Here is a 23849-nt window from a genome sequence, read left to right on the forward strand (position 1 = left end):
GGACTGAGGGCTCAGAAGCACTTCCGGGTCAAGGACTATAAAAGGACGGTGGGAAATCCCAGACTTTGAGCTGAGTTGGGAGGCAGGGTGGCTAAGCGTCTGGGAGTGGAGGATTATTGATTGTGTATTGTTTATTGGAGATGTGTGGAGTGGTGGTGCTTTGTGCACATTTATTATTATAATAAATAACATTTCTGGTGTCTGACATATTGTCCGAGGGTTCAAGGGAGCGAGAACGCCCTTATCTGTCACAATGGGCACTAATAATTGTGCTTAAAATAGTGCACTAAAAATTACCCTGCTTTTAATAGTAATTTTGAATTGAACTGAAAAAATATTAAACATATTGCATTTGATTTGACAACAATTAATGGCTTTTTTGTTGCCCAGTTTTTGAAATGATGTCTGAAATTGAAAGTAGGTACTTTGTGCACTTCAAGCCCAAACAAGCAGCACTAACTTCATCTGTCAGTTGGTTTCTTTTGTCCATTTTAATATTGTTTAACACTGAGAATAAGGTCTTGCACAAGCAACAAATGTAAAAGCAGATTTCACACAAACGCTTATAGTGTGCTCATTTTGGAGCCTACATTTGCAGATATTGCACTTACACCATGAAATTGAGCTTCAAGTACAGTGGTTAGAAATCAACTGAACTGTGTAGCTGCCGTGATAACAAATGATGTGCTGATGAGGATGGTGAGAATCCATTTTTAGCTCTGGGTAGTGCAGGGTCTTATATCTTTGTTATTTCTTATATTTTTGTTCATTCAGTTTCAATGGTAATTTGGGTCTTGGTGAAAGCTGGCATGTCACCCAAAACATTATGGCGTGTCAACTTTGTAATAGGTTCGCCATCACTGCTATAAAGTTTTGTTATATGTTAATCCTCTGGGAATAAATACTGTCTTGAAAATCTCTAGCATAGTTACTGTAGCTTTGCTTTAAAGTAGGCCCTAAAGTCAGGTGTTGGGTTTGACTTTCTTTTTACATTTGACTTTCAATTCTGATTTTGCCCTTTTGATTCTTGGTTGCCTGGTATATTAGGTTAGATTAGAGTAGATTACATTAGACTAGATACACATTATTGAATCCAAAGGGAAATTATACATATGGAAGTGACACTGTAATATACTGAACCTGATTTCTTGGTTTTGACTCCCTGTCTGACTACCTTGAAGCCTGTGTTTATCATCAGACACATATGTGCTTCATAACGTAACCCAGCAAAAGAGACTTCCCTTTCACCAGTAAAGATCTTCATCTATTCTTTGGACATTTCTAAAACTATCCTATATGAACATGCTCTCAGAGTCTTCTCACAGCAATACATGTAAGTAAGTAACAAGTAGTATGTTCCAGTGGTTGAAATATGGACTTTAAACACCAGGTTTGTCAGTTTAATTTCCAATTCTGATTCTCTCTGTAAACCAGCCAGAGGATCATTGCATAAAAATACATTGAATTAGTTGTAACTAAAGAGCTCATTTTTGATAACCACATCTAGTGCCACCTACAGTAACAGCCAGTTTGGTGTGGTTCTAACTTCAGGTGATGTTGATGAGGATGTAGCAGATATGGAAAAAGGATGGCTAGATATATAGGTGGAAAGCAAAATTTTCCCAGCATTAAACTTCTGTAATGTAAATGGCCATTTTTCTTTTTCTCCATAGTAAAAAAATAAGAAAAAATTCTTGGCACATTTTCCTCACTGTACAGGAGGTTGTTTTTCATTACTATAATATGGAAGTCCTGTCACTTAAACTTTGCTTGAATGTAAAACAACATTCTCAAAATTATTTAAACCAAGTTAAGCTCATTAGTATCTCGAGCCCAACCAGACAGCAATTCAATCAATCCTGGATTGGGCATCAGTCCACTGTAGATAACCTAACCAATCAATATTTTACATGTATGATTAGGTGATACTTTACAGAGCTTACAAGGTTACAAAATATAAGAAATGGAAGGTAATTAATTATATGTCATGACTGGAGGTTTTTATACAGTGATAAAAAATTTACAATTTTGTTGATACTATTATAAATCATAACCTAAAAAATAATTGCATACACCAGATAAATATAAAAAATCATTTTACCCTTATAACAACAACAAATATTCATAAATATTTTTAGCCAGAACTCTTAAACCATAAAGGGCATTGATATTAACTGACAACTTAAGGATGTTCTTGCAAAAGAGATATTTTTTATTGAAGGTCAAAAAATGGTAAGTACAAAAAAGTACAAATTTAAAATGCATTCATTATTTTAATGAAACTATTATTATCACATTAGAGCTGAATTCAAAATGAATTCCTCATTATTATAATTAATCTGTATTCTAGGGATGAATAGCTACTCAATGATAAACACTTTTTAATATTGCTGAAATTCAGCCTGTGCTTAAAATGTACTTTTTTGTTGCAGTGCCATATTCTTTCGGCACATCGTAAATTAATCTCATGGCATTTCTCACATCTCAAGAAGGCATATGGTGAAAAAATTCCAAGCAACTGACAAACAGAGTGAAACAAGCGATGGCTGGAGCCAACATTTATTAGACTAAGGCAGACAAACCACAGAAGCTCATCACTATTTCCAGACAAAATTCAACCAAAAAAAAGAGACTCATTTGCTATGGTGACAAAAAGCCTCTCAACATCTGTTTGGGTTGAAATAAAATCCCTGCCTGTCTGTTTACGGAAGGGCAAGTTTTCTTATTTATTTTTGTTGCTTGTAATGTTTTGTTAGACTGGCTCCTTCTCCTTTAAGATCCCCATCACTCTCAGACTAGTCTATAAGAAGGCCCCCAGGCCATTGGGGACATTGGCTTATAAGTGCCAGCTGACTATCACCTTCCAGCTTAAACTCAGTGTTTCACTGCACTTTTCTAAACTGAAGGCAAAAAATGTTAATGGCTGCCTTACCATGCAATATAAAGTGACAGCACTATTAATTCTGTCATCAGTGACGATAAGGCTTCAGCACAAATAGCAACAAAAAGAAAAAAGGCATACGGAACATGAATAAAACACTTTTCCTCTACCTTTGTCTACTCCGTTTTTGTTTATAAATGATGCAGAAACAGAAACTCTTAGCACATTAAGAAAATGATCCTTTTAGTCCACAAAAGAGGAATCTCAGCATTGCCAGAATTGAGATTACATGGAATTACTATAATGGACTACTGCATCTACTTCTTCTTGACGTCTTGGTGCTATTAATATGTTTGATTTTAACAAAGTAGAATTTTGCCTCCTTTCAATTCTCCATCCTCTTTCCAAATAGGACTGCATTACAGAGTTCAAGTCTGACCTCTACAGGCAGCTATTTGAATTACTTCACTGCTGCCTACAGACAAGCTGCTGCTTGGAGTGCACGTGGCACATGAATTGACTTCCTTGGAAATATATGGTCATACGACAAAACACTTTTGAAACGAAAACCTCCATTTGGAAAATATGAAGCATTAAAACACTTTGAACTTTTAAGTGACATATATCCTGAAAACAGAAGTTTATTCTGGATAGAAGGCAGAAACTATCTCCGTGGGCAGGAATGCCAGCCTATTAGAAGACACACTCACCAGACCTATTCAGAAATAGCAATCAGCGTGACAGTTTGTGCTTGTGCAGTAAAATGAATTGTGAGTTCTTAGAAGAATTACTTGGAAACCAAAGGAAGGAATGCAAACTGCACAAACAAACAACTATACAGTAATATAGCCAGGGATCGATCAGGAGTCCAAATGTTGTGGGACTGAAACACCTTTCACTTTCCATTCATAATCAAACCCACTTTTCCAGATCAGGAGTGTGAGGTACCTATACTTTTATAGATTAAAATAAATCGAATATGGGCAGTATGGTAGCACACTTTCTTTAGTCACAGCTTCAATGACCATGGTTCAATTATAGGCCTTTCTACAAATACTTCCTCCTATTTTTTTTTTGCTCCCCTTAATTAGCTTTGTACAAATATATCAGAACAATTGTGACATGCTGAACTTCTCATAATTAAGACAATACTTCATATCAAATTCAGATTCAGTCTCTGAAGTCCCAACCTTCGTGGAAAATGTGAAATCAGATGAACTAATATGTAGCTGTCACTCAAAGATATTGAAGCATCCAGGCATCATTAATAAATTATCACCAAATTCTAAAGAAGCTATGGACAGTTCTTTGAATGCAAATTTTTATTTTATTTCTAATTTTAAACAGAAAGAACATACTTTTGCCACTGTTATAATGGATGGAATAAGAATTTTCCAATTGAATATACTAAAGCATATGCTAAAATTACAATATAAGATTTTAATACACTCCCAATTATTTTTAACATTCCAAAGATATGAATGTTAGGCTTGGTGAGTCAAAATTTTCCTGCAGTGCAAACGAGTATACAGATTTGTTCAGCACAAGTATGTAATAAAATGACATCCTATTTACAGATTTAGACTGGTTTGGAATAAGCAGTTTCATAAAATAGAACATTGGATGAAAAAAATACTAGAATGTCTCCATACACACATTTTCAAACCCCTAAAACCAAATTAAAAGACAAAACACTGGGCATAAGGCAAGAAACAAGCAGAGATGTGGTGCTAGTTCATCACTGGCTACTCTCATGTACACATCCATATATGTACTCATGCAAGATCAATTCATCTAATATGGAATGTGAGAAGAAAACTAGAAAACCTAAAGGAATTCACACATAATGACTGCACTGGGATAATACAACAAATCCGTCCATTCACTTTCTATACCTGCTTTGCCCAGTTCAGGCTCTATAATGGACGCAAGGCAGAAATCATACCACCAGTCCACTGCAGTAATATAATATAATATAATATAATATAATATAATATAATATAATATAATATAATATAATATAATATAATATAATATAATATTCCTATATATTCCTCCCTTGGAAAAGTCTATTCGGGGGTCCTGGAGAGGAGGGTCCGTCAGATAGTCAAACCTCGGATTCAGGAAGAACAGTGTGGTTTTCATCCTGGTTGCAGAATAGTGGACCAGCTCTACACCCTTGGCAGGGTCCTGGAGGGTGTATGGGAGTTTGCCCAACCAGTCTACATGTGTTTTGTGGATTTGGAAAAGGCGTTCAACCATGTCCCTCTGGGAATCCTGTGGGGGGTACTCCGAGAGTATGGTGTACTGGAACCCCTGATAAGGGCTGTTCGGTCCCTGTACAACCGGTGTCACAGCTTGGTCCGCTTTGCCGGCAGTAAGTCGAACCCATGTCCAGTTTGAATTGGAGTCCGCCTGGGCTGCCCTTTATAACCGATTCTGTTCATAACTTTTATGGACAGAATTTCTAGGCGCAGCCAGGCCGTTGAGGGGGTCCGGTTTAGTGGACTCAGGATTGGGTCACTGCTTTTTGCAGATGATGTTGTCCTGTTTGCATCAGGTCTGATTCATCAGGCCGTGAACTTCAGCTCTCCCTGGATTGGTTCGCAGCTGAGTGTGAAGTGGCTAGAATGGGAATCAGCACCTCCAAATCCGAGACCATGGTCCTCAGCCAGAAAAGGGTGGAGTACCCTCTCATGGTTGGGAGCGAGATCCTTCCCCAAGTAGAGGAGTTCAAGTATTTCTGGGTCTTGTTCACAAGTGAGGGAAGAATGGAGCATGAGATCGACAGGTGGATTGGTGCGGCATCCGCAGTGATGCAGGCTCTGCATCGGTCTGTCACGATGAAAAAGGAGCTGAGCCATAAGGCAAAGCTCTCAATTTACCAGTCAATCTATGCTCCTACCCTCACCTATGGTCATGAGCTATGGGTAGTGACCGAAAGAACGAGATCACAAATACAAGCGGCTGAATCCGGGCGCTCCGGTTTCCTCCCACAGTCCAAAGACATGCTGGTTAGGTGGATTGGCGATTCTAAATTGGCCCTAGTGTGTGCTTGGTGTGTGGGTGTGTTTGTGTGTGTCCTGCGGTGGGTTGGCACCCTGCCCAGGATTGTTTCCTGCCTTGTGCCCTGTGTTGGCTGGGATTGGCTCCAGCAGACCCCCGTGACCCTGTGTTCGGATTCAGCGGGTTGGAAAATGGATGGATGAAATGAGTTTCCTCGGTAGGGTGTCTGGGCTCAGAGTAGAGCTGCTGCTCCTCCGGATCGAGAGGAGTCAGATGAGGTGGCTCGGGCATCTGATCAGGATGCCTCCTGGACGCCCCCCTGGTGAGGTGTTCCGGGCACGTCTAACCGAGAGAAGGCCCCAGGGAAGACCCAGGACACGCTGGAGGGACTATGTCTCTCGGCTGGCTTGGGAATGCCTTGGTATTCCCAATACCAAGAGATAGAAAAAGTGGCCGGGGAGAGGGAAGTCTGGGTATCTCTGCTCAAGCTGCTGCCCCCGCGACCCGATCTCGGATAAGAGAAAGAGGATGGATGCATGGATGAATGGAATATAATATAAGATGGCACAGTGGCACTGTTGATTCACAATAAGGAGACTGGGATTTAGGTACCAAGTCTTCCTGTATGTTCTCCCCATGACCATGTGGGTGCACCGGTTCGCTCCCACAATCCAAAGACATGCAGGTTAAGTGAACTTGTGGTGCTATATTGGCCTGTGTGTGTAAGTGTGTATGTTCACCCTGAAATGGGCTAGCATCCAGTCCTGGTATTGTTCCTGCCTTGTGCCAAATGACGGTGAGCTGCCCCAAGAACCTACTCAGGATAATCTGGGTAGCGCTGCTGCCTCGCATTTAGGAGACCCGGGTTCGCTCCCTGGGACCTCCCTGCATGGAGTTTGCATGTTCTCCCCGTGTCTGTGTGGGTTTCCGCCGGGTACACCGGTTTCCTCCCACTGTCCAAAAACATGCAGGTTAGGTGCATTGGCGATTCTAAATTGTCCCTGGTGTGTGCTTGGTGGGTGTGTGTGTGTGCGCGCCCTGTGGTAGGCTGGCGCCCTGCCCGGGGTTTGTTTCCTGCCTTGCACCCTGTGTTGGCTGGGATTGGCTCCAGCAGACCCCCCGTGACCCTGTGTTAGGATATATCGGGTTGGATAATGGATGGATGGATGTATAAGAGTGGGCATATGCATGACTATGCTCTGTGATTACATGGCATCCCATTCAGAGCTGTTTCCTTCTTTCGTAACCCAATGTTAATAGGTTAGGCACCTGTTCATCATGATGGACGGTTGGATGAATACAAGACAGAAGGATTTTACACCAGTTAGCACTCCTGCCTCATTGTTTGCATACTGGGACTCAGTTAGCTTTACTTGCACACCTTGACTGGTCCCTCATTGCCTGTGTAGAATATACATATATACACACTGGCTTTTCTAAAGGTTTCCTTTCCAGTTACAAACAATATGCACATTAGACTGACCAACAAATTGGTCCAGCATGTTTGAGTGTGGTTATTTGGCTAAATGGTCCCATGATAGATTGGATATGCTACAGCCTTGTGGCTCATCTTGCTAGACTAGCCTCTGGTTGTCCTATGCAATGAACTGGATTGAGAATATCATATTATATCATATTATAAAATGGAAGCTGTTTTCCATTCTTAGACTATAACATACACATTTCAGTTTCATCATACAACTCTTTTCATTAAAAAATATGCTGTAAAAGTAAAAACACATGACACAAAATTCCTGTTAAGGTGTAATAAGACCTTATTTTATTGCTAGGTGTACAGGAGTTGTGGATCTTCCTTACTTCCTTGTAAATTTTTCAGCTTTGCAAGCCATGAGCCCCACCTAGTGTAAACCAGCACCATCTTCTGTGTGTCCCGTTTCCTAACGCTTACACCTTCTCCTTCTCCTGCGACGACATGGGCCACCCTAACAAATCATTCTTTGTCTTGCCATTGAATCCTCCCTGTTCCCACAAAGCTACAGTAAAAGTTGCTATGGTGACACCTCACAAGTCTATTTTGCACACAAGTGATCAAAGCAGCAAACGTCAGGAAAAGAAAAAAAAAATGTGTCCAATGCTCAACTTTTAACTAATGGATAAATGCATTTTATATCCTTATTAATATTTTAAAATGTACGTTGGTAATCTCATTGTGATGAAAAAGTGTTTTTACAAAGTGGGTGCCACCAAAAATGTACTATTTACTATTATTATTGTTGCATCAATCCATTATTCAACCTAATTAATTCAGTTTTGAGTCATGGGGGCCAGGGCCTATCTTGACAGCATCAGGCACAATGCTGGAGCCAACCCTTGAAAGTGAGCCCATCTATTGCAGGGCCTTCTCACACACATAATCACGAGGGGCAAATCTGTTGTTAAGAATTAACCTAAGGCACACTTCTTTGGGATGTATGAAAAACCTGAATGCGCAGTGAAACAAAACACTGATGCTAAAATAATATGCAGACTGTAGTACCAGTAGTATTATGACAGCCTCAAACCCATGAGATGCAATTCAGAGAGATGAGAATGAGATGCACCTATCAGAAAACAGGCACTGTCCCAGGACAGGGTACAAGTACATTGCATGGCCCACATACACCCATCAATGGGGTTTGCCAAATAACCTAACCTGTATGTCCTTGAGGTGGGGAAGGAAAACCCATACACACATTGGCAGAACATGCAAACTCCACACAGACAATAACTGGCTCTGGAATTTAAACCTAAAACGCTGATTCTGTGAGGCAGCAGATCCTGCCACTGTGAAACAAGGCTGCCCCTAGTATCAATATTATGAGAATTACTACTGTTAAAAAGAGCTCACAATCATGACCCCCGTTATTTCCAAGTACAACTATCCTGTCAGACAGACAGATAAAGGTAGTGTAAAAGATATTATATAAATTCATGGCAAGGATATAAGTAGATAAGTATGGTAAAAATAGGCACAGTGTTATAAAAGGCATTTCATAAAAGAAAGAAAGAAAGAAAGAAAGAAAGAAAGAAAGAAAGAAAGAAAGAAAGAAAGAAAGAAAGAAAGAAACTGTATTGAGTAATGACTGACACATTTACAAAAAGCACTATATGCAATTGCCCTGCAGATGGAGTGGCACCTTGTCCAGGGCTGGGTTTGTTCCTGCCTTGTGCCCTGTGCTAGCTGGGATAGGCTCCACCACTCACCACAACCGTGACCTTATTCAGGGCTAAGCAGGTTAGAAATTAACTGACTGACCATATGCAGTTATAAGACAGATTGAACTTACATGTAATTGCACTATATACAATAGACAGACAGATACTTGACACCATATAAAAAGGCTAAGCTAGATGTACTAATATTAAAGGAAATATATAAACAAAGATATTAAAGGCACTGAACAAAATAATTATTTTCATAAAAACGAATAGCACTATATATTAAAAATAAGCTAGATAGATAAATAGTAATTGCACTATTTAAAATAAAAGGATGGATTCATGAAGGGAAGATGGTGTAGCGTAATAGTTAAGGATTTGGAGTTTTTGGTTTCAAACTCTGGGGTTGTGGGTTCAGATCCTGCAATGGACCCTTATGTGACTATGAGTAAGTCACTATACCTGCCTGTGCTCCAGTTGGAAACCCAAAACAATCTTAAGCAACCGCACTGTAAATGTTCCAAGCAGTCTTGGATAAAGATGTCAGCCAAGTAATAACAATGAAAGGTGCTATATAACAAAGTGAGGTATATAAAGGCACTATATAAAATAATGTCTGATATAGTCAGACAGTTCATTTCTCTCTTTTGCCTTTTGACTTAACTGATCTAAACATAATTTAAATCCTAAAATAAAAACACTTTTTAGCCCTTATGGTAAAAACTGAGCATGAAGAACACAAAAAAACATCTTTTTAAAGCTGACAAGTCTTTCAAAAGTAGTTATCCCGGATCTTTTTTTTTTTCAACTCACTTTTACGTTTTGCTCTGGTTAAACGGTTTTCTGTCTGTTAGAGTACAAAGTTGCTGAAATACTTGACATGTTAACTTTTTTCTTTCTGGCAAAGGAGGGGTGAGGGGTGGGAAGATGCAGCAGTGTCTATTCGGCCGAGTGTCGCTTGTCCCCTTATACTGTACATTTATAAATGGAACAGGAATGCTGTGGCATTTTGTAGTCTTTCTTCTGCCTTGTCTCTTCCTTATGTCTCCCTCGTGAAATCTTCTCAAACTTTGAAGAGGGGACAGAAGGAAGCCGTGACAGCTTTGCCAGGTCAGTGCAGACAAGCCAGCATGTGCGGAAGTGCTCACTAATAATAAGGTAGACTCTTAGGATTCATCAGGAATGCAGTGCACTCGGGCTAAGCTATGAAGCAAGCACACACTCGTTCTGTACAAGTGGAAATAAACGAGTAAAGAAATAAATAAATCGGCTAAATTACTTTTCAGATTACTTTTCCAAAAATGTACATTATGAACGGGTCCTTTTCTTACCTGCCACATGGTTAAAATCCCATTATCCATACAGCATCTAGAAATTGGTGCCTTCAAGTTAACAATCCTGGCATGTGCTCATAAATCCATTAGCAGCCGCGGCGCTCCTGCACTTTGACTTTCTTACTTGTACATCTTTGCCTGGCTGTGTGCAGCTCGTCTCCGCGAAATGCCAAGCACTCCGTAGCCTTGCCTCCCAGCCTATTCCAAGTCGGCACAGGAGAGGCAAGTGTCCGCCTCTCTCGTGTTTCAAATGGAAGCCCCGACAAGTTGTAGTGGGGCTGAACGAGCCCTACGCTGGCTGCCTCTCCAATCAGACTCGAGGGGTGGGGGATGTGCTCCGCGCTGGCTCCCTGCTTTAAGGATCGAGGAAGCTCTTCTAAAACTGAAAGAATTAGCACTCTCTCCTTAAGTCGTCCTCTCCCTCCGCCACACACACACACACACACACAGAAAGGCTCAAAAGTCAGATTCCTGAAGTTAAAAGGGCAGGCTCGCCCATCATTAGTAAACAAACACCCGTCCCGAACGGACGCATGACAGTAAACGGCCGTAGTGCTAAATCGCCAAGTTCTATCAGTAACTCTCCGACGAGATACTGTTTAGTACTTTAGATACCATCCTAAAATGAAACCAAAAAATCTTGAGAAACCCCCTGAAGTGCTTTATTGTCTAAGTGCTGTTATTTCGAGTATTGCCTTAAATATTTGATAAGATTATCAAAAGGAACAAATAAATAAATCAAATCTTTTGCTGATGGTCCCCAAGTCCTGTATTACTTTAGCAATGCTCTAGCTAAGGGATTGAAACTTTTGCTCACAGTAAAGGGGGAATACAGAGCTTCCATGGAATGTCTCGTGAAGGATGGGGACACTGGGGGGCACAAAGGGGCTAAGCTCCCATTTGCAATTTATGCTGTGCTCCGGGAGACAGGGGTCTTATCCCTTCATTCTCTCCCTGTTGCCTCCTGCTGAACAAACAATGCTCAGCAACCCTGCATGTGAATAAACAAGTCTGTTGTCTTATTCTGAAGGATATGCTGCTGTCAGTCAATTATATGTCTTCAAGCATCTTGAATGGTATGGCAGTATGTTGTGTTTTTTACATTATTCATTCACAGGATGGCACCCAGCCTAGATGCAATAAATCACACTTTTTGGGTAAGCAGGGCTTTCAGTGGAAGGTGTCTCAGCTACTTCAGAAACTACAATCATCCAATAAGGCCATCATTTTGGCCTTTTATAGCAATGAAAAGCATACAGTGTAGTTCCATTCTTGTAATTCCTGATTATTATAATTTGGAATTCATAACTAGAGGTCTGGTCACTATCGTGAGGAGTTTGCATGTTCTCCCAGTATCCTCATCATCTTAATCCCCGAGTACTTCATTGTCCTCTGACAAGCCAAACACAAATTTGTTTATGCAGTTAGACGTTTGTGGAGAAGCATCTTTTTGCAGAGCCTTGATGTTAGTGAAGTTTTCGCACTGCAGTTTTTAGGACAGAAGTTTGTAGATGTAGGTCGCAACTTTATACACGTGGATAGAAACGCATTGAACGGGGAGGCACTTGAAGAAGGCTACATTTGCAGCTTGAAAGAAAAAAAATGCAATGGTTAACTCTGTGCTTTAAAAGTGGGCTGTACCTGCAATTCTTTATTTTGCTGTGTCGGACGTTTTTCCTGCATACCAACAATGTTTGAAGTCAGCTGGTATTTACAAGTTTTCAGTACTGACACTTCTACTTTTTAGTCTTCAGAATATGGTCACTTTTTCTTTCACTTTTTAAAGACTTTCAGTACACCTTTTGGGAATTATACTGAGGGTGTGAAGAAGCTGAAACACCTGGAATACCACCTCTTCTTTCTTTTTTTTTTTGCTTTAACCACTGGTTAAGCTGTTTGCTATGTATGCATTGAACCAAATATCTTACATTAGGTGTAAAGGAGAATGTCCTGGGGAATGTGGATGCCATTCACACTAAACCTTAACCACACCAACTCCAAACCTTTATGTCTGTTATAAAACTGCCATTCTAAAAATGAACATTATGTCCTAAAACTGCAACTGAGCTTCTGTCGCTGTTCGCACTAAACTCTAACCACCCTAACCTTCAATTCAATTCTACATGTAAAACCTCAGTTCCAAAAAAGTTGTGACATTATGGAAAGTCATTTTCTTTTTCCAGTGTGTAGTTTCCGCTGTTGTCTCCTGACTTGGTTATCATTTTTGGACAGCCCAAATTGATGGTAAGAGGTGGACTCCTCACTGTCCATACTAGTTGAAGTGGTTATGTAAATGGATTGGGCTCCATTTGCTTAAAGCATTGTGATGGCACTAACAAGTTGCATCAACCTGGACATGAGTCATCACCAATATGCATTGGCATTCCATCATGCAAGGTTCAACTTCAGCGAACAGCTGCAGGGAAGCCAGTAAAAACAGCAAGCGTGTCAAATTTGCATATGGATTCCAACATTTCCTACAACAGTGAAGCAATCTTCTAAGGACTGTGAGCTTAGGGAATCCATTCCCGGACGGGTTTATCCATTCCCGGGAATTTGGGAATCCTGCATGTCATTTCTGGGAATCCCGGGCTCCCGGGAATGACACAGTGCACAGGCATCTCACTTGTGAAAGGTTTTAGAACGAGCGACACTTATTTTTAATAAAATACTGCAATATGTTGACACCAATAAAAGACTAACCTTAACTACAAGCAGTTCATGCTGTCATATAAGTACATGTATCTAGTTAGTTGCAGTAATAAGAGCGTAGAAAGCACAACGTGTCGAGCGTGCGGTCATCCAGGCAAGAGTGCACCTTCGTGCAGAGTATGCCAGCCGCTGAGAAAGCACGCTCTGCATTCACTGAAGTAGGCGGCACAGTCATCAGATACTGATACACTTGTTCTAAACAACACCCGCACTTGCCGTTGCTCTGAAACACCGCCATTTCAGCTTTTACTGATGCATCCAGTTTCTTGTCATCATTCTGTGATGGCAAGTTTCTTAGCACAGATAATGCAGATGCAACAGACTGACGCATTACAATTTCAAGTTGCTGTTCAAAGCTGTCAACAGCACAGACGTCAATGAACTCTGCCCCATCCTGGCATTCGTGAGCTGCTGAGTGCAGACACCTCCCAGTCCACTGTGCTCAGTCTTAGTGGGAGCCGGGAGACTGACTGCTGCTGGTCTGTTGTTGAATGAATTAATGAGCAACACACTACACCGTGGGCCAAAAAACCGTGCCACTTAATTATTTTCAACTATAACTCTGTTATTTCTTGATCGATTTTTACACTTTTACACGCTATATATGCGAGCTTGGCTGTTCCCATTTTCAAAGGAATTACAGCAGTTTCATTCCCGGGAAAGCAGGAATGAAAAATGTTCTGGAATGGATTCCCTATGTGAGTTATCCAAAAGAGTAACATAAGGAGCAAAGAATCCATTTGGCACTTGGTGATGCATTGGTGTTAGAAGTGGGATGCAGAGAAGATCTACAATCTGATAAAGCAAAGTGTTAAGTGCAGCAGAAATTTAAAATGTACTTTCTGGGCTCTTTTGTGGAGTTAAAAGAAAGTCTCTAAGTTGAGATCCAGGATGTGGAATGGCATTTGCAGCATCAGTACGGGGGAAAGGCAGCTGAGAGACTTCTACCTTTGCAGATCCACCTGCTAAGGTCCATTAGTCTGGGTACATGGTCACTGATGGAGCTTCATGTTCATGTAGCTAGAAAAAAGACTGATAGATTGAATTTCTACTGAACCCAGGTTATGCCCTGCAGTCACGAGATTTCAGAGGGCAACTGGAAAAAAATGACATTGTCAAAAAGCTGAAGTAAGTGTCAGAACCAGGAGAACAAAGCCAAGAATTGCAAAACAAAAATCAAAGCTGGAAGGATTGCAGTGAGTTTAAAAACCAGAAAAACAAAGCAAAGAAAATTTTTAGAAAGGTTTGAAAGGTTTTGGAATCCGTTTAGTCGGATGAGGAAGTATATCCTTAGATGACTTTTACTATGTCATGTCATGATAGATAGGCCATGACCTCCTAGGACACGCCCACTCTAAGACAGTTCTGGCAACAGTAAATAACAATAGCACAATTAAAATGGTTGTGATAAAATGGCCCAAATCAAGAATCAAAACCTGGAGTATTATCTATACTAATAAAAGGCAAAGCCCTCACTGACTGACTGACTGACTCACTTACTCACTGACTGACTGACTCACTCATCACTAATTCTCCAACTTCCCGTGTAGGTGGAAGGCTGAAATTTGGCAGGCTCATTCCTTACAGCTTACTTACAAAAGTTAGGCAGGTTTCATTTCGAAATTCTACGCATAATGGTCATAACTGGAACATATTTTTTGTCCATACACTGTAATGGAGGAGGCGGAGTCACGTATCGCGTCATCACGCCTCCTACGTAATCACGTGAACTAAAAACAAGGAAGAGATTTACAGCACGAGTCAAACGCGGGAACAAAGGTAAATGACGTTAATTTTTGACTGTCTTTTAATACTGTGTAAGCATACATATTAACACATGTGCAATTAAACGTGTGCATTTACGGGGTGATTTCTCAGGCTTAAAAGCTTGCCTTTTATCAAACGCAGGAACAAAGGTAACTGACGTTGTTCACTGTCTTTTAATACTGTGTAACCATACATATTAACACATGTGCAATTAAATGTGTGCATTTACGGGGTGATTTCTCAGGCTTAAAAGCTCGCCTTTTACTAAAAAGGTAAATGCAAAACTATTTTCAATCACTTTAATGAAACGCTCCCGTTAAGGATTGCAATAACATATTCGCGAGATAAAAGAACGAAGTAGGGGGAAATGACGGAAGAGCCGCAAACAGCGAAGAGCAAAAAATGTATTAAACAATTGAGAAGGGAGCGAGTGAAGCATTCAAGCATGTTCATAAGGGAAACAAAGCACGGTGTAAAACGTAAGTTTAAATTAAGTTTATAGAAACGCTCCCGCTGCGGATTGCAATAACATATTCGCGAGATAAAAGTTTAATGAGAACACACGAGGTATAAACGAACCACACACCGTGGTGCAACGTTAGGGGCAACAGTTTCAACCATTCTATGATCTGCTTCTCGCAACTGAAAGACGGCACATGGCGGATGTTAGCCGACTTGCTGACCGCAACATTAGGGGCTTCAACTCTGGCGCTGACGCCACATCTCAGTGCCAACACTTTCCAGACTCTACTTAAAAGACACGCCCTCCTCACTGGACAGTTAAAAAGACCAATCAAACTAACGATGACATCAAGTATTACCCAATCAAAAGTAGGAAAGGAGGCATCTTCATAAAATGCGTGTGGGATGATTTGCATGAGACGCTGCTTTAAAAAAAATGATAAAAAAAATACGGGAGAAATCCCGTCCAGTATTGATTCAAAACGGGACGCGCAATTTCATTCTCAAATGTGGCACGATTCCGTATTTTAAAGGACGGGTGGCAATCCTACAGTGCCAGGTAACCACCCATACAATCAGATTGTGATTCAGACTAGGAATGCAATAAATGTAATTACCCCGATCTACATACAAGGCGAAAGTCTTGCAACATTCAAAGATGATGGTTTGGGATAAGTACACCATACAACATAAAAGAGCTTATGAAGCCTTGAACCGAAAAAAGCAACATCTCAGAGATCGTAAAAAAAAAAATAGGAGGTAATGTCGTTTTACTCGCTGTAGATTTTATTCAAACATTACCAGTTATTCCACGAGGGAGACCAGCAGATGAACTCAACGCGTGTTTAAAATCCATGCTTCTCCCACGCTCGGTTATATGTCGCGTGTTCTCGGGTAGCTAGCTCAGGCTCCTTCCCCTTCAGAGAGGTGACATTCCACGTCCCAAGAGCCAGTTTCTGTAGCCGAGGATCCCGTTTCCAGTGAGAGTTGGACTCCGCCAGGGCTGCCCTTTGTCACCGATTCTGTTCATATCTTTTATGGACAGAATTTCTAGGCGCAGCCAGGGTGTTGAGAGGGTCCAGTTTGGTGGGCTCAGGATTGGGTCACTGCTTTTTGCAGATGATGTTGTCCTGTTTGCTTCATCAGGCCGTGATCTTCAGCTCTCTCTGGATCGGTTCGCAGCCGAGTGTGAAGCGGCTGGGATGAGAATCAGCACCTCCAAATCCGAGACCATGGTCCTCAGCCGGAAAAGGGTGGAGTGCCCTCTCAGGGTTGGTAGCGAGATCCTGCCCCAAGTGGAGGAGTTCAAGTATCTTGGGGTCTTGTTCACGAGTGAGGGAAGAATGGAGCGCTGTGATCGACAGGCGGATCGGTGCGGCATCCGCAGTAATGCGGGCATTGCATCGGTCTGTCGTGGTGAAAAAGGAGCTGAGCCGCAAGGCGAAGCTCTCAATTTACCAGTCGATCTATGTTCCTACCCTCACCTATGGTCATGAGCTATGGGTAGTGACCGAAAGAACGAGATCGCGAATACAAGCGGCTGAAATGAGTTTCCTCCGCAGGGTGTCTGGGCTTTCCCTTAAAGATAGGGTGAGAAGCTCAGTCATCCGGGCGGGGCTCAGAGTAGAGCCGCTGCTCCTCCGCATTGAGAGGAGTCAGATGAGGTGGCTCGGGCATCTGATCAGGATGCCTCCTGGACGCCTCCCTGGTGAGGTGTTCCGGGCACGTCCAACCGGGAGGAGGCCCCGGGGAAGACCCAGGACACGCTGGAGGGACTATGTCTCTCGACTGGCCTGGGAACGCCTTGGGATTCTCCCGGAAGAGCTAGAAGAAGTGGCCGGGGAGAGGGAAGTCTGGGCATCTCTGCTCAAGCTGCTGCCCCCGCGACCCGACCTCGGATAAGCGGGAGACAATGGATGGATGGATGGTTCTCGGGTAGGTACACCAAAAAATGTATACATTTAAGCATGTAATGGACAAACAAAAAATGAGGTATACCCGAGGGCACTGCAGTAGTACTTAATCTAACTTTACTTCTTAAATGTTAATGTTTTACTGTTTAATAATTTATACGCTTCTTATATGTTGTTCAAATTCTTTTATCAAAATACCAGTGACAGCGCAATGCACGATAACATGGAGTGAATACACCATACGCATCCGCCCACGGCCGCCCTGGTGTGCGCAGATAGGAGTTGATTCTACAATAAAATAAAATAAACATAAAAAGAGTAATACAATCATCACCCATAAAGCGGATAGTAGACGTGACGTACTATATGTGTACCAGATTTCAAGTCAATAGGTGAAACGGTTTGCGAGCTACAGATGATTTAAAATCCTGGACAGACACACAAATTGCCACGGTAGCAAATTACAGAAGAAGATTTTACTGTTTAATAATTTATATTTATATGAAATGTGCTTCTTATATATTACTTCATATTCTCATATGATAATGATGTTAATATTTATATTGATTTCTATGTTATTGAAACTGCATGTATGTGTGTATATGTATGTATATATATATATATTTATATATATATATATATATATATATATACTAGCAAAATACCCGCGCTTCGCAGCAGAGAAGTAGTGTGTTAAAGAGGTTATGAAAAAAAAAGGAAACATTTTAAAAATAACGTAACATGATTGTCAATGTAACTGTGTTGTCATTGTTATAAGTGTTGCTGTCTTTTATATATATATATATATATATTATATATATAATATACACACACACATAAACATTTATATACATATACATATATATACATATCTACATATACACATATCTACATATATATACACACATACATAAACACACACATAAGACTTATTGACTGAAACGGGCTTTCACGAAAACAGTTAGGGCTTTGCTACAGGATACACCCTCCACAAGTTAACCAAGTAAAAATAAAATATATATTTCTGTTTTATTTAAACCTTTTAAGTTCATATGCATAGCCCCATTTGCCTGTTTAATTTTTTTTTTCTTTCTTCAGTAATATTTAATCTCCTTAAAGAAAAAGAACATATCCATTTTACTTTTTTTGTATCTGTGTAGTAATATTTTAGTGTAAAAGAATAACCAGTATTTAAACCTTTTATGTTACTTTATACATTTATTTTACACAATGTTGAAAAATTAATAAGAAAGCTACATATTTTGGCAGCTGCTGCTTTCATTTTCAATGAAATGAAAAAAGCTCTCCAAGAGAAAACGTCAATGAAGAAGAAACAGTTTGCACTATCTAAAAAGGAGAAACCCTCATTTATAAAAGTTTGCTGCAGATGACTTAACTGAAAATAAATGAATAGTTCCTATGTGTATAATACATATTTATCTATTTGACTTATGCCTTTATTCCACCAACTTACAACATCTGAAGTACAATTTGTTACATTACTTTTGTTTTTTGCAGCACAGGCAGGTGAAGTGACTTCCTCAGGGTCACACAGTGGTGTCAGTACCAGGATTTGAACTGACAAGCTCCGGGTTTGCTGAAATATTACTGAAGAAAGAAAAAAAACGAAAATGGGCAAATAGGGCTATGCATACAAATGTCCATCCATCCATTATCCAACCTGCCATATCCTAAATACAGGAGCCAATAAGTAGATATGTATATATACAGTATATATATATATATATATATATATATATATATATATATGTGAATGTATGTATGTATATATCTATGTCTATATATATATATATATATGTAGATATGTAAATTTGTATATGTATATATATGTTTATGTGGATGTGTATATACGTATGTATATGTAGATATGTGTATATGTAGATATGTATATATATATGTTTATGTATATATATGTTTATGTGTGTGTGTGTGCATATTATATATACAAAAGACAGCAACACTCATAACAATGACAACACAATTACATTGACAATCATGTTACGTTATTTTTAAAATGTTTCCTTTTTTTTTCATAACCTCTTTAACACATTACTTCTCCGCTGCGAAGCGCGGGTATTTTGCTAGTTCAATAATAAATTAAACCAATGGATTCCTTGGGGTTAAAAACCTCCAAGAGAGGTAAACGTTTACAAAGATAAATCTTAGGTGACATGCAAAAAATATCCAAAATAGGAGAATATGACAGTGTGAAGTGAGGGAAGTCTAAAAGCTGAGATCCTAATCTGGAATGCCATTTGCAGTGTCACTTTAGTGAAGGAAAACAACCAAGAGATACATCTTCAGTTCCACACAAGGAGGTTCATCTACCCACATATAATGGACAGATCACCTACACCACAATGCAGTGCAGCGCTCAACATCATCTGACAACAAAGTGCTCATTAGCCCGCTGATGTATCTTTGTTGCCAACCACTGCCAGATCGTTTGAACGCACTTACGAACCATTGCAAGGAGTAGGAAGTGGTTGCTGGAGACAGGGGAGTCTATCAAAATAGCAAGCCTGACAAAGTTGCAAATGAATTCCAACCAGAGTGGCAAGAGCAAGCAGTCCTTTTAAGGCTTACAAACTACCGGAAAGAGCAATGAAAAGAGCAAAGAATCCATTTGGCACTTACTGCCAATGTTACAGTATACATTCAAGGGAAAACATTGAAACTACAAAGTGAAGGTCTTCTTAAACATTAAGGGATAATACTGTATGTTGTGAAGGATGACATACGGGAACCGTTGTCCTGACCAGAATTGATGTGGGATCCTTACTTGGACGTGACACCAATATTATGGAAGGACATGGGAAGGCAGTATATATAGCTTATTGTCTTCTCCCATACACTAGGTGGCAGCATCCCTGCACTGCAAAAAATGAAACCTAAGCAAGTGAAAAGTATTTACATCGTGACATTAAATCTTATTTTCCGTATTCTAAGAATTATTGATGTATCAAATAGTTTGTATTTATGATTATTTAACTTACTTTAAGAAATCATGTCAAGTAAATTTTTGATTACCCCATTGGCAGATTTATTTGCTAAATAAAAGTAAAACAACTCCCATTTATATGTTTTGTCTAGTTTTTGCATATGCATTTTTTGCAGTGTGGGCTGCTGTACTCATTTGGACACCCACAGGGAATGCTGGGAATTGTAGTCTGGGGTTGCAGCCATGCTGGAGTCTGTGGGTACTGGTAGGGGGTGCTGCAGGGAGTTACACTCCCTATTCCTTGGAGACTTCTGTATGACCCGGAAGTACTTCCAGTGAGTGAAGCACTCCTAAGACTCCAATAAAAGACTCCGCACTTCCTTTTCCAGATGAGTCAGAGTTGGGAGTGGAGACATGCAACAGTTGCCTTGGAGGAGTAGCAGTGTGGAGAGAGAGAAAAAAGAAGGGACCATCTGTGTGATCATTATTAAAGGTATTTTTATAAATTCCTCCTTTTATTTGAACCTGGGACTTGTTTTGTGTATTGTGTTTGGAGTTTGGGGCTCAGTGGCGACCCCTAGCCTTAACAGTGTTTAACTGCAAGAAGTCAAGCCTTTACCTAAAGGGTCTCCAAACCTCTTCCTATCAGCCTAAAGGATGGTTTATTGGTCTCTTTTTAGCCTAGTTTACATTTATTTCTAATCATATCACAAAAAATTCTTTTAAAATGCATTAATTATCACTATCTGCGTTTCCTCCTCTTTCCCATTCTCTCCTTTTACTCAGTATTCCAGTGTGGCACCACTGCTAGATTAACCAAGTTGCTACTCCTAGCCATGGAAAAAGATATCAGTAATGACAGAAACAGCACCAGACTGCCATTTTATGGTATTTTATAATCTCTGTTATGTCAATTATTCCATCTATTTATAATTGAATCCACTTTACCCAGTTCTAAGTTGAGGGAGGCTGAGCCTATCTCTGAGAAATCGAAAGCAAGTACAATTCTTACCTAGTCAGAGCACCTGTCCATCTTGGGGCAGACTCACACATACACACACACCCACATTTAACCTAAAGAACGCATCATTGGAATTTAGTAGGAATACTTGAAGAAAACCCAGAAAGACACATGGAGGACATGTAGCTACTTTGCGATGAGTAGTGTTCAAACTCAGGTCTCTGGAGTCGTGAATCAGCACCTCTTACCACTGCCCCATCACTTGACCTTAGACTGCAATATGTACTCTAAGCTATTGTGAAATACCTAATAGGCGAGTGCTGACAGGACCTTTGACCAACACTACATCTCTTTATTGCCACTGACTGTAGTTTTTTGTTTCTCTCTCCTTCTTTGTCATTTTAGCCACATTTTCTGATAGCCTGACCACAATTTCATTCATTTGGCATTTTTAATTCATTTTCTGAGAATCATTAACCTAAACTTTCACGGTCTCTATATTCCTGTCCTTTTATTTCAATAAACATACTGTAGGTAAACATTGCCTAATCACATTACTGTTTGGCATTTTCCAATATCTTTAAGCACAAAGTGGAATGCACTACATATAAGAGCAATTGAAATCATTGTAACTAGTCAGGAAATGGACTGGTCCCTCATCCAGAGTTTATTCCTGCCTTGCACACAGTTCAGCTAAACAGGCTCCAGTTTCGTTGGATTAAGCAGACTCAGTAAATAGATAGATCTGTTTTAGTAGAGTCTGCCAAAGCTGCCTTATTCCTGCTTTCACCTTAATTTTTAATTACTATTTACTGCTTGGCAGGAGAAAACAAACTGCTTACTGAATCATTCACAAAATATGTGGACTCTAATAGCACTGTGTCATCTTAAACTGAAAATAAAAATAAACCAAACTAAACAAACTAATGCACATGCTATACCGTAGCCAAGATCTTGAACTGAGCTACTGACAGCTAATGCTTCCCCAACAGCTCTCAGAACTTTGTCCTGTCTATCAGCTAATTCACATTTGACTCTCTGTGCAGATTCTATCAATCATCAAATATGAAAGTAAATTTGGGCCTTTTTACCTGATGCTGTCACAGATGTTTCCCCAGTCCGAATGTTGTTGCCTGATCTTCATATACTTTGCCAACTGTGTGCCCAGCCTGTAAGACCAGCTTAGCTGGTCTAGAAATTAATCAAACACTTGCCTCTCATACTGCCAAAGGACAGGTTCTCAGTGAAAAGGCAAACAAACTGACACATAGAGTCAGGTTTCCATTTGGTATTTAGAATGGTTACAATTAACCATATAATGGAAGTACTGTACCTAGTAGAATACAACATATGAAACTGTAAGTTAGAAGTCCTTCAAAAAATTTAAGAAATGCCCATCACTTAAGGACACTAGGGCAGCACTGTGGTGTAGTGGTTAGCTCTGCTTCTTTGCAGCTCCAGAGTCTGGGTTTTGAATCCTATCCTGGTTACTGTTTGCATGGAGTTTGCACATTCACTCTAAATTCTCTGTGGGGTTTCCTCTATTGGCCAATTTTGGTAATTAATTATGCCATTTTACATATAATATCTTGTTAATTTCTGTTTTGCACCTGATGTTGACAAGATAGGCTATGCCTGCCAGGAAGGAAGAACAGGCATCCTATCTCGGCATAAAGGAAGGATTCTTGCCTAGCCAGGATGCCATAATGGATGAACAGAAGGAACAAGTATGCTGGGAGCAGTTAATTCCGCCTAACGATACAGCAGGTGGGAGTGTTCCTGAGGGCTTAACCTAATCAGGGCACCTGCAGGGTGGCATGGGAGTTGGAGTCTGGAAACACAGCCGTGTTGGGGGTCTTTGGGAACCGCCAGAGGATGCTGCCCGGAAGAGGACTTCCCTGATTTCTGCATGACCTGGAAGTGCTTCAGAAAACATGGGCAGGAACCCAGAAACAGTTCCCAGGTTGACTTTAAAAGAGAGCCTGCCAACACACTTAGAAGAGTAAAAGTCAGGAGGCAGTAGGCTATGCTGTCTTGAAGGAGGAAGAGAAAATTGTGTATGGTGTATTTTGCTGGTGTTCATATTAGAAGGTGTTACTTTTGTCAAATAATATCTTTTATTTGAACTTGGAATTGTGTTGGGTATTACTGTGTCTGTGGTTTGGGGCTCAGTGGCAACCTCTTGTGGTTACACTCCCCATGACCCAGAAATGGATAATATAGATCCAATAAATGGCTGGATCGATGAATTTAGAAAATGAACGAATAGATAGTTTGCAGATCTCATCCTGAAATAGTTATCAGAGTATAAGTGCACCAGTGCTCACCTCTGAAAAATGAGTGTTTTTGAAAGTTGACTTTAAAGCAACCAGAGTAAGTCAAAGGTATACCAAAAGCATTAGTGAAATAAAACAGCAAAAATAAACATGCTTCAGCAGAGGACTGAATTAACCAGAACTCACAGACAAAAAGGAACATTGTATATTAATGCTGCAATCACCAGTTGTGCCCAGTTCATGGTTCAAACCATTTGGTTCAAAGTCTAGTATTAGAATAGAAAGTTAAAACCAAGAATCCCACCTTGGGCAGAATGAGTACAGTCCACTTTGGACTTCAGTCCACTTTAACTCCTATGTTATAAGCACACAAGAGTGATTTTGACTCTACATTGAACCTATTTATAAGCTGTGTG

General features: G+C 40.2%; 1 protein-coding gene across 6 annotated transcripts in view; it reads right to left on the reverse strand.

The window, feature by feature from the left end:
- Nucleotides 1-23849, reverse strand: part of mid1 (midline 1) — a 652072-nt gene that overhangs the window by 276673 nt on the left and 351550 nt on the right. The window contains exon 1 of one of the 6 annotated variants that reach the window (XM_051926814.1): nt 22249-22267. The exons of 3 other annotated variants lie outside the window; for them this stretch is intronic. The gene's annotated coding sequence lies outside the window, so the exon portion shown is untranslated. Of the gene's footprint in view, nt 1-10377; nt 10801-22248; nt 22268-23849 lie in introns of those variants that run through there. 2 more of the 6 variants (XM_051926809.1, XM_028800812.2) reach the window with 2 other exon arrangements.

This window comes from Erpetoichthys calabaricus, chromosome 4 (assembly GCF_900747795.2).
Source record: "Erpetoichthys calabaricus chromosome 4, fErpCal1.3, whole genome shotgun sequence".
NCBI lineage: Eukaryota > Metazoa > Chordata > Cladistia > Polypteriformes > Polypteridae > Erpetoichthys > Erpetoichthys calabaricus.